Genomic DNA, 12,768 nt, shown 5'->3' with positions numbered 1-12,768 from the left:
GAATCGATTCGAGTCAAAAAGAATCAAATTGAATCAAATGGAAAAGAATCGAATCGAATAAAAAAAATCGAACTGAATTGAAAAGAATAGAATCAAATTGAACTGAATCGAAAAGAACTGAATCGAATCAAATCGAAAAGTATCAAATTGAAAAGAATCAAATCGAATAGTTTGAAATGAAAACAAATCGAATCGAAAAGAATCGTATCGAATCGAATCAAATTGAATCGAATCGAAAAGAACCGAATCAAATCGAAAAGAATCGAATAAATCGAAAAGAATCGAATCAAAAAGAATCGAATCGAATTGAAAAGAACTGAATCAAATTGAAAACAATCGATTCGAATAGAAAAGAATCGAATCGAAAAGATCGAATCGAATCAAAGAGATAGAATTGAATTGAAAAAAGTTGAATTGAATTGAATCTAAAAGAATAGAATCGATTCGAATGATTCAAATCCAAAATAATCAATCTGAACATTCGAATCGGAAAGAAACAAATCAATTCGAGTGAGGTGAGGCTCAAGTGTAGAACAGAGTAACCAGGTCCCAATGATGCCCAGGTGAGGACTAGTCACCAGATCTGCGTGAGGCCCAGATAGGATCAGAGTCACCTGTTCCAGGTGAGGCCAAGGAGTCCACAGCAATCAGGTCCAGGTGGGGAACAAAGTCACCAGGACTGGGTGAGGCCCAGATGGGGACCAGATTCAACACGTCCAGGTGAGACCCAGGTGGTGACCAGAGTCACCGGTTCTGGGTGAGGACCAAGTAAGGACCAGATTCACCTGGTCCAAGTGAGGCCCACATGGGGAACTGAGTCACCAGGTATGGGTGAGGCCCAGGTGGCATCCCCACTCACCAGGTCCAGGTGAGGCCAACCTGCTGGCCAGAGTCACCTGATCCAGGTGGGGACCAGAGTCACCAGGTAAATGTGAGGCTAGAAGGACATCACAGTCACCAGGTCAAGCTGTAGTTCATGTGGGAACGAGAGTCACCAGGTCCAGGTGAGGCCCAAATACAGATCAGAGTTTTTTTCTCCATGTGAGGCCAGAAGGACACCACAGGAATGAGGTCCAGGAGAGCCCCATATGGAACCAGAGCCAGCAGATCCAGGTGAGATCCAGGTGGGGGGCCATAGTCAAACGGTCCATGTGAGGCCCAGGTGGCAACAAGATTCACCAAGTCCAGGTGAGACCCTGGTGGTGATCAGAGTCACCAAGTCCAGATGAGGACCAGGTAAGGACCAGATTCACCAGGTCCAAGTGAAGCCCAGGGGGGGACCAGAGTCACCAGGTAAGGTGTAACCAGAGGAACTAGAGTAACCAGTTTAGTTGGAGGCCCAGAGTGGGACCAGAGCTCCCTGGTCAAAGTGAGGCCCAGCTGTGGAAGAGTATCCAGGTCCCAATGATGCCTAGGTGAGGTCCAGAGTCACTAGGGCCATGCAAGGCCGAGATGGGGATCAGAATCACCAGGTCCTGGTGAGGCATAGAGAAGACCACAGTCACCAGTATCAGGTGAGCCCCATGTGGGAACCAGAGCCACTCTATCCAGCTGAGTCCCAGGTCCATGTGAGGCCCACGTGAGGACCAGATTCATCAGGTCAAATTGAGACGTAGCTGAGGACAAGAGGCACAAGGGCTGGGTGAGGCCTAGGTGGGGACAAGATTTACCAGGTCTGAATTAGGTCAAAGTAGGGATGAGAGTCACCAGGTCCAGGTGAGGCCAAACTGAGGACCAGAGTCACCAGATCCAGGGGAGGTCCATGTTGGAAATAGAGTCAGCAGGTCCAGGAGAGGTTCAGGTGGGGACCAGAGTCACCAGATCCAGGTGAAGCCCAGGTGGGGACCAGAATCACCAGGTCCATATGAGGCTCAGGTGAGGACCAGAGTTACCAGGTACACGAGAGGCCCAGTTGGGGACCAGAGTCACCAGATCCACTTAAAGCCCATGTCGGGACCAGACTCACCAGGTCCAAGTGAGGCCCATATGTGGACCAGAGTCCCCAGGAATGGGTGAGGCCCATGTGGTGACAACAGTCACCACGTCCAGGTGAGGCCCAGATGGGGACCAGATTCACGATGTCCAGGTGAGGCCCAGGTAGTGACCAGAGTCACCAGGTCCGAGTGAGAACCAGATAAGGACCCGATTCACGAGGTCCAAGTAGGCCCACATGGGGACCTGAGTCACCAGGTATGGGTGAGGCCCAGGTGGTAACCCCACTCACCAGGTCCAGGTGAGGCCACCTGCAGGCCAGAGTCACCAGATCCAGCTGAGGCCCTAGTAGGAACGGAGTCCCCAGGTAAATGTGAGGCTAGAAGGACACCACAGTCACCAGATCCACGTGTGGTTCATGTGGGAACAAGAGTCACCAGGTCCAGGTGAGACCCAGGTGGGGACCACAGTCACCAGGTCAGATTGAGGCCTAGGTGGGGGCCCAGTGTCATCATGGCCAGGTGAGGCCAAAGTGTGGAGCAAAGTTATCAGGTCCGGTGAGTCCCAGGTGGGGAACAGGGTAACCATGTCCCATTGATGCCCAGGTGGGACCAGAGTCACCACATCAGGGTGAGGCCCAGAGGGGGACGAGAGTCACTAGGTCCAGGTGAGACCCCAATGTGGAACTGAGAAACCAGGTCCCATGATGCCCATGTGAGGAGCAGATTCACCAGGTCGGGTGAGGTCCCTGTGGGAACCAGTCACCTCTTGAAGGTGAGGCCCAGGGGATACCACAGTCACCAGGTCAGGGTGAGGTCCAGAGGGTGACCAGAGTCATCAGGTCCAGGTGAGGCCCAGCTATAGAAGAGAGTTACCAGGTGCCAATGATGCCCAGGTAAGGACCAGATTCGCCAGGTCCAGGTGAGTCCCAAAAATGGATCAGAGTCATTTTGTTCCAGGAACCAGGTCCAGGAGAGCCCCATATGGGAACCAGAGCCCCCAGATGCAGGTGAGTTCTAGGTGAGGACAACAGTCACAAGGTCCAGGTGTGGCCCAGATGGCAACAAGATTCACCAAGTCCAGATGATTCCCAGGCAGTGCCCAGTGTCACCAGGTCCAGGTGAGGACCAGGTAAGGACCAGATTCACCAGGTCCAAGTGAATACAAGGGGGGGACCAGAGTCACCAGGAAAGGGTGAGGCCCAGAGGGGGAACCAGAGTAACCAGTTTAGTTCGAGGCCCAGAGTGGGACCAGAGGCCCCTGGACAAAGTGAGGTCAGGTGTGGAATAGAGTATCCAGGTCCCAATGATGCCTAGGTGAGGACAAGAGTCAATAGGGCCATGCAAGGCCCAGGTGGGGATCAGAATCACCATGTCCTTGTGAGTCAAAGAAGGAGACTGCAGTTACCAGTATCAGGTGAGCCCCATATGGGAACCAGAGCCACTCTATCTAGCTGAGCCCCAGGTCCATGTGAAGACCACGTGAGGACCAGATTCATTAGGTGGAATTGAGGCATAGCTGGGGACAAGAGTCACCAGGTCTGGGTGAGGCCTAGGTGGGGATAAGATTCACCAGGACTGGGATCCCTGGGTGGCGCAGCGGTTTGGCGCCTGCCTTTGGCCCAGGGCGCGATCCTGGAGACCCGGGATCGAATCCCACATCGGGCTCTCGGTGCATGGAGCCTGCTTCTCCCTCTGCCTATGTCTCTGCCTCTCTCTCTCTCTCTGTGACTATCATAAATAAATAAAAAAAAAATTAAAAAAAATAAAAAAAAATAAAAAGGAGGACCCCAAAATTAAAAAAAAAAAAAAAAAAAAAAAAGATTCACCAGGACTGAGTTAGGTCAAAGTGGGGACGAGAGTCACCAGGTCCAGGTGAGTCCCCGATGTGGAACTGAGTAACCAGGTCCCACGATGCCCACGTGACGACCAGAATCACCAGGTCCAGGTGAGGTCCCTGAGGGAACCAGTCACCTCATCCAGGTGAGGCCCTTGTGGGACCACATTCACAATTTCAGGGTGAGGTCCAGAGGCTAAGCAGAGTCACCAGGTCCAGGTGAGGCCAAGGTATAGAAGAGAGTAACCATATCCCAATTTTGCCCAGGTAAAGACCAGAGTCACCAGGTCCAGGTGAGTCCCAAATATGGATCAGAGTCATTTTGTTCCCGTTGAGGCCAGAAGGAGGTCACAGGAACCAGGTCCAGGAGAGCCCCATATGGGGACAGGAACCACCAGATCCAGGTGAGGTCCAGGTGGGGACCATAGTCACAACGTCCAGGTGAGGCCCAGGTGGCAACAAGATTCACCAAGTCCAGGTGAGGCCCAGGTGCTGACCAGAGTCACCAGGTCCAGGTGAGGACCAGGTCAGGACCAGATTCACCAGTCCAAGTGAAGCCCAGAGGGGGACCAGAGTCACCAGGTAAGGGTGAGGCCCAGAGGGGGAACCAGAGTAACCAGCTTAGATTGAGGCTAAGAATGGGAACAGAGGACCCCGGTCAAAGTGAGCCCAGGGGTGTGGAATAGGTATACATATCCCAATGATACCTAGGTGAGGACCAGAGTCACTAGGACCATGCAAGGCCCAGATGGGGATCAGAATCACCAGGTCCATGTGAGGCATAGAAGGAGACCACAGTCACCAGTATCTGGTGAGCCCAATGTGGGAACCAGAGCCACTATATCCAGCTGAGTCCCAGGTCCATGAGAGGCCCACAAGGACCAGATTCATCAGGTCGAATTGAGGCATAGCTGGGGACAAGAGTCACCAAGTGTGGGTGAGGCCTAGGTGGGGACAAGGTTCACTAGGTCTGAGCTAGGTCAAAATGGGGATGAGAATCACCAGGTACAGGTGAGGCAAAACTGAGGACCAGAGTCACCAGATCCAGGTGAGTTCCATGTTGGAAAGAGAGTCACCAGGACCAGGAGAGGTCCAGGTGGGGACCAAATTCACCATATCCAGGTGAAGCCCAGGTGGTTACCCGAGTCACCAGGTCTAGATGAGGCCCAGGTTAGGACCAGGGTTACCAGGTACACGTGAGTCCCAGGTGGGGACCAGAGGTAACAGGTCCATGTGAGACCGGCTGGGGAACATGGTCAACTGGACTATGTGAGACCCAGGAGTGGAACACAGTAACCAGTACAAGGTGAGTCCCAGGTGGTGACAACAGTCACCATGTCCAGGTGAGGCCCAGGTGGGGACCAGGATCACCAGGTACAGGAGAGGCCTTTGAAAGAACCAGAGTCAACAGTTCGAGGTGAGGCACAGTTGGCAACCAAAGTCAGCAGGTCCAAGTCAAGCCAATGTGGGGTTCAGAGTCACCAGGTCAGGGCGAGACCCAGAGGGGTACAAGAGTCACCTGGTCCAGGTGAAGACCAGTGGTGGAACACAGTAATCGGGTCCCAATTATGCCCAGTTGAGGACCATGGTCACAGGGCCAGGTGAGGCCCAGATGGGGATCAGAGTCACCAGGTCCAAGTGAGGCCCAGGTGGGGACCACAGTCACCAGATCCAGGGTAGTCTCCGGTGCAGACCAGAGTCACCAGGTCCAGGTGAGGCCAAGGTGGTGACCAGAGTCACCAGGTCCCGGTGAGGATCAGGTAAGGACCAGATTCACCAGGTCCAAGTGAGGCCCAAATGGGGATCTGAGTCTCCAGTTATGGGTGAGCCCCAGGTGGCAACCCCACTCACCAATCCAGGTGAGGCCAACCTGCAGGCCAGAGTCACCAGATCCCGGTGAGGCCCTGATGGGGACCGGAGTCACCAGGTAAATGTGAGGCTAGTAGGACACCACAGTCACCAGGTCCAGGTGTGGTTCATGTGGGAACGATAGTCACCAGGTCCAGGTGAGACACAAGTGGGGACCAACGTCAACAGGTGAGGTGAGGTCATGCTGAGGATCGGAGTCACCAGCCAGGTGAGGCCAGTAGGGGCTAGAGTCACCTGGTACAGAAGAGGCCAAAGTGAGGACCAGAATTACCAGGACCAGGTGTGTCCCAGTGGGGAATAGAGTAACCATGTCCTGATGAAGCCCAGGTAGGGACCAGAGTCACCAGGTCCAGATGAGGCCCCGTTGGGGCGCAAACTCACTAGGTCTAGGTGAGGCCATACTGTAGGCCAGAGTCACCTGGTCCAGGTGAGGCCCTGGTGGGGACCAGAGTCACCAGGTAAATGTGAGGCAAGAACACCACAGTCACCAGGTCCAGGTGTGGTTCATGTGGGAACGAGAGTCAACAGGTCTAGGTGGGACCTAGGTGGGTACCACAGTCACCAGGTCCAGATTGAGGCCTAGGTGGGGGTCCAGAGTCATCACGGCCAGGAGAGGCCAAAGTGTGTATCAAAGTTATCAGTTCCAGGTGAGTCCCAGGTGGGGAACAGAGTAACTATGTCCCATTGATGCCCAAGTAGGACCAGAGTCACAAGGTCCAGACGAGGCCTAAGTGAGGAGTAGATTTTCCAGGTCCTATTGAGGCCCAGTTGAGGAGCAGAGTCCCTAGCTCCGGGTGAGGCCCAAAGGGGGACCAGAGTTACCCGGTCCAGGTGATACCCAGGTGGGGACCAGAGTCCGCACGTCAGGGTGAGGCCCAGAGGGGGACGAGGGTCACTTGGTCCAGGTGTGGACCCAATGTGGAACTGAGTAACCAGGTCCCATGATGCCCATGTGAGGACCAGATTCACCAGGTCCAGGTGAGGTCCCTGTGGGAACAAGTCACCTCGTCCAGGTGAGGCCCAGGTGGGACCACAGTCACCAGGTCAGGGTGAGGTCCAGAGGTGACCAGGGTCACCAGGTCCAGGTGAGGCCCAGGTATAGAAGAGAGCAACCAGGTCTCAATGATGCCCAGGTAAGGACCAGAGTAGCCAAGTCCAGGTGAGGCCCAAAATTGGATCAGAGTCGTTTTGTTCCAGGTGAAGCCAGAAGGAGACCACAGGAACCAGGTCAAGGAGAACCCCATATGGGAACCAGAGCCACCAGAGCCAGGTGAGGTCCAAGTGGGGACATTGGTCACAAGGTCCATGTGTGGCCCACGTGAAGACCAGTTTCATCAGGTCGAATTGAGGCATAGCTGGGGACAAGAGTCACCAGGTCTGGATGAGGCCTAGGTGGGGTCAAGATTCAGCAGGTCTGAGTTAGGTCAAGTGGGGACGAGAGTCACCAGGTCCAGGTGAGGCCAAACAGAGGACAAGAGTCAACAGATCCAGGTGAGGTCCATGTTGGAAAGAGAGTCACTAGGTCCAGGAGAGTTCCAGGTGGGGACCAGATTCACCAGATCCAGGTGAAGCCCAGGTGGGGACCAGGGTCACCAGGTCCAGATGAGGCCCAGGTGAGGACCACAGGTACCAGGTCCACGTGAGGCCCAGGTGGTGACCAGAGTCACTGGGTGCGGGTGAGGACTAGGTAAGGACCAGATTCACGAGGTCCAAGTGAGGCTCACGTGGGGACCTGAGTCACCAGGTATGGGTGATGCCCAGGTTGTAACCCCACTCACCACATCCAAGAGAGGCCAACCTGCAGTCCAGAGTCACCAGATCCAGGTGAGGCCCTGGTCGGGACCAGAGTCTCCAGGTAAATGTGAGGCTGGAAGGACACCACAGTCACCAGGTCCACGTTGGTTCATGTGGGAACTAGAGTCACCAGGTCCAGGTGAGACCCAGGTGGGGTCCATAGTCAACAGGTCCAGATTGAGGCCTAGGTGGGGTCCCAGTGTCATCAGGGCCATGTGAGGCCAAAGTGTGGAGCAAAGTTATCAGGTCCAGGTAGGTCCCACGTGGGGAACAGAGTAACCATATCCCATTGATGCCCAGGTGGGACCAGAGTCACAAGGTTCAGATAAGCCTAAGTGAGGAGTAGATTCACCAGGTCCTGTTGAGGCCCAGTTGATGACCAGATCCCCAGCCCCGGGTGAGGCCCAGAGGGGGACGAGAGTCACCCGGTCAAGGTGATATCCACGTGTGGACCAGAGTCACCACGTCAGGGTGAGGCCCAGAGGGGGACGAGAGAAACTAGGTCCAGGTGAGGCCCCGATGTGGAACTCAGAAACCCGGTCCCATGATGCCCATGTAAGGATCAGATTCACCAGGTCCAGGTGAGGTCCTGTGGGAACCAGTCACCTCGTCCAGGTGAGGCCCAGGTGGAACCACATTCACCAGGTCAGGGTGAGGTCCAGCGGGTGACCAGAGTCTCAGGTCCAGGTGAGGCCCCGGTGTAGAAGAGAGTAACCAGGTCCCAATGATGTCCAGTAAAGATCAGAGTTATCAGGTCCTGGGGAGGCCCAAATATGGATCAGAGCCATTTTCTCCATGTGAGGCTAGAAGGAGGCTACAGGAACCAGGGCTAGGAGAGCCGCATATGGGAACCAGAGCCAGCAGATCCAGGTGAGGTCCAGATGGGAACCACAGTCACATGGTCCAGGTGAGGCCCAGGAGGCAACAAGATTCACCAAGTCAAGGTGAGACCTTGGTGGTGACCAGAGTCACCAGGTCCAAGTGATGACCAGGTAAGGAGCAGATTCACCAGGTCCAAGTGAAGCCCGGGATGGACCAGAGTCACCAGGTAAGGGTGAGGCACAGAGGGGGAACCAGAGTAACCAGTTTAGCTGGAGGCCCAGAATGGGACCAGAGGTCCCCGGTCAAAGTGAGGCCCAGGTGTGGAATAGAGTATCCAGGTTCCAATGATGCCTAGGTGAGGACATGAGTAACTAGGGCCATGCAAGGCCCAGATGGGGATCAGAATCACCAGGTCCTGGTGAGGCATAAAAGAGGACCACAGTCACCAGTATCAAGTGAGCCCCATGTGGGAACCAGAGGCACTATATCCAGCTGAGTCCCAGGTCCATGTGAGGCCCAGGTGAGGACCAGATTCATCAGGTCAATGAGATGTAGCAGGTTACAAGAGTCACCAGGTCCGGGTGAGGCCTAGGTGGGGACAAGATTCACCAGGTCTGAGGTAGGTCATTCTGGGGACGACAGTCACCAGGTCCAGGTGAGGCCAAACTGAAGACCAGAGTCTCCAGATCCAGGTGAGGTCCAGGTGGGAAGCAGAGTCAAGGGTCCAAATGAGGCCCAGGTAAGGACCAGAGTCACCAGGTACACGTGAGGCCCAGGTGGGGACCAGAGGCAACAGGTCCATGTGAGGCCGGCTGGGGACCATGGTCAACAGGTCTACGTGAGGCCCAGGTGTGGAACACAGTAACCAGATCCAGGTGAGTCCCAGGTGGTGACAACAGTCCCCACGTCCAGGTACGGTCCAGGTGGGGACCAGGATCACCAGGTACAAGGGAGGACCTTGAAAGAACCAGAGACAACAGTTCGAGGTGAGGCTCTGGTGGCAACCAGTGTCAGCAGTTCCATATCAGGCCAAAGTGGGGTGCACAGTCACCAGGTCAGGGTGATACCCAGGGGGGACCAAGTCACCTGGTCCTTGTGAGTTCCAGTTGTGGAACACAGTAACCGGGTCCCAATTATGCCCAGTTCAGGACCATGGTCAAGAGGGCCAGGTGAGGCCCAGATGGGGATCAGAGTCACCAGGTCCAAGTGAGGCCCAGGTGGGGACCACAGTCACCAGATCCAGGGTAGTCTCCGGTGCAGACCAGAGTCACCAGGTCCAGGTGAGTTGCAGGTGTCAACCACACTCACCAGGTCCCGGTGTGGCCCTGCTGCGGACAAGAGTCACCAGGAACATGAGAATATAGAAACACTGCCGCCACCAGGTCCATATTAGATCCATGTGGGAACAAGAGTCACCAGTTCCAGGTGAGGCCCAGTTGGGGATCAGACTCACCAGGTCCATGTGAGACCCAGGTGGGAACCAGTGTCACCATGTCCAGGTGTGGCCCAGGTGAAGAACAGAGTTAACAGGTCCAGGTGGGTCCCTGTTAGGGAACAGTGTAACCATGTTCTGATGCTACCCAGGTGGGTACCAGAGATACCAGGTACAGGTGAGTCCCAGGTGGGGACCCGAGACATGAGGTCCAGGTGAGGTCCCGGTGGGAACCACAGTCACCAGGTCAGGTGAGGCTATGATGAAGATCAGAGTCACCAGTTCCAGGTGAGGCCCAGGTGGGGCAGGAGTCACCTGGTAGAGAAGAGGCCAAAGTGAGGACCAGAGTTACCAGGTCCAGGTGAGTCTCAGTGGCGAATAGTGTATCCATGTCCCGATGATATCCAGGTAGGGACCAGAGTCACCAGGTCCAGATGAGGCCCAGGTGGAGAGCATATTCACTAGGTCCAGGTGAGGCCCAGTTGAGGACCAGAGTCACCAGGGCTGGTTGAGTCCTAGTGTGGTACCAGAATCACCTGGTCCAGGGCACATCCAGATGGGGACCAGAGTCACCAGGTCAGGGTGAGGCCCAGAGGGGTTCCAGAGTCATCATGTCCAGGTGAGGCTCAGGTGTGGAACAGAGTAACCAGGTCCCAATGATGCCCAGGTGAGGACCAGAGTCACCAGATCTGGGTGAGGCCCAGATAGGAACAGAATCGAAAATAATCTAATCAAATTGAATCGAAACGAATCGAATCGAAAATAATCTTATCGAATCGAATCAGAACAAATCAGCCGTAAATAATCGAAACAAATCGAATCAAAATTAAACGAATCGAATTGAATTGTAAGGAATTGAATCGAAAAGAATCGAAACGAATAGTATCGATAAAAATTGAATCAAAACGAATCGAATCGAAAATAATTGAATCGAATCGAATCGCAAATTGAATCGAAACAAATCGAATTGAAATGAATCGATTCGAAAATAATTGAATCGAATAGAAACGAATCGAATTGAAAATAATCGAATCGAAACTAATCGAAAATACTCGAATCGAATCGAATCGAATCAAAAATAATTGAATCGATCAAAACGAATCGAATGGAAAATAATCAAAAAGAAACGAATCGACTCAAAAATAATTGAATCGAATCGAAACGAGTCGAATCGAAAATAATTGAATCGAAATGAATCAAATCCAAAATAATCGAATCGAAACGAGTTGAAAAGAAAATAATCGAATCAAACAAGAAAAGAAAATAATCGAATCAATCGAATCGAAACCAATCGAATCGAAAATAATAGTCGGAAGAATTGAATCGAAAATAATCGAATCGAATCGAAACCAATCGAATCAAAAAAATGGAATCGGCACTAATCGAATCGAAAAAAATTGAATCGAAAAGAATTTAATCGAATTGAATCAAATCGAAATGAAAAGAATCGAATCGAAATTGAATAAAAAATATCGAATCGAAAAGAATCGAATAGAATCAAATCTAAAAGAAACGAATCGAAAACTATTGAAATAATCGAAAAATATCTAATCGAATAGAATCGAAAAAAACGAATCACACTGAATCGAATCGAAAAGAATTGAATCGAATAGAAAAAATCGAATTGCAAAGAATCAAATAAAAAGGAATAGATTCGAAATGAATAAAATCAAATTGAATCGAAAAGTATCAAAACGAATCAAATAAAGAAGAATCAAATCGAAAAAAATCGAATCGAATAGAATTGTATCGAAAAGAATCGAATCGAAAAGACTCGAATCTAATCGAATCGAATCGAAAAGAATCGAATCCAAATGAATTGAATCGAATCGATTCGAATTGATTCGAAACGAATCGAATGAAAACAATCTAATCGAATCGAAAATAATTGATTCGAATAGAATCAAATTGAATCAAATCGAAAACAATCGAATCGAATCGAATGAATCGATTTGAATCGAATCAAAAATACTCGAATCAAATCGAATTGAAACGAATCAAATAGAAAATAATTGAATGTAAATGAATTGAATCGAAAATAATCGAAACGAACTGAATCCAATTTAATCGAATCGAAACTAAACGAATCTAAAATAATTGATCGATCGAATCTAATGGAATCGAATTGAATTGAAACGAATTGAATCGAAAATAATCGAATCAAAATGAATCGAATTGAAATTATTCGAATCGAATCTAATCGAATCGAAACGAATCGAATCGAAATAATCGAATCAAATCGATTTGAATAGAAAATAATGGATTCGATTCGAATCGAATCAAAAATAATCGAATCGAATCAAATCGAAACGAATAGAATCGAAAATAGTCAAATCGAAACGTATTGAATATAATCGAATCGAATAGAAACGAATTGAATCAAAAATAAATGAATCGAATCGAATCGAAAATAATCGAATCGAATCGAATCGAAAATAATCGAATCGTTTAGAATCGAATCGAAAATAATCAAATCGGGCAGCCCTGGTGGCTCAGCGGTTTAGTGCTGCCTTCAGCCCAGGGTGTGATCCTGGAGACCCGGGATCAAGTCCCATGTCAGGCTCCCTGCATGGAGCCTGCTTCTCCCTCTGCCTGTGTCTCTGCATCTCTGTCTCTCTCTGTGTCTCTCATGAATAAATAAATAAAATCTTTAAAAAAAAAAAAAAGAAAATAATCAAATCGAATCGAATCGCAATGAATAGAATCGAAAATAATGGAATTGAAACGAATCGAATTGAACATAATCGAATCTAATTGAAACGAATCGAATCGAAAATAATCTAATCGAAATGAATAGAATAGAAAATATTTGAATCGAATCGAATAAAAAAGAATCGAATCGAACTGAATCGACAAGAAAAGAATCAAAACGAATTGAAAGAATTGAATCGAATTGAAAAAATCGAATTAAGTTGAAAAAATCGAATCGATTCGAATCGAAAGGAGTCAAATCGAATCGAAAGAAATCAAATAAAAAAAGAATCAAATCAAATCGAAAAGAATCGAATCGAAAAGTATCAAATCGAGTCGAAAAGAATCGAATGGAAAAGAATAGAATCGAATTGAAAAGAATCGAATCGAAA

The sequence above is a fragment of the Canis lupus genome, chromosome 38, assembly GCF_048164855.1.
Source record: "Canis lupus baileyi chromosome 38, mCanLup2.hap1, whole genome shotgun sequence".
NCBI lineage: Eukaryota > Metazoa > Chordata > Mammalia > Carnivora > Canidae > Canis > Canis lupus.
Note: the sequence above shows the minus strand (reverse complement) of the source record.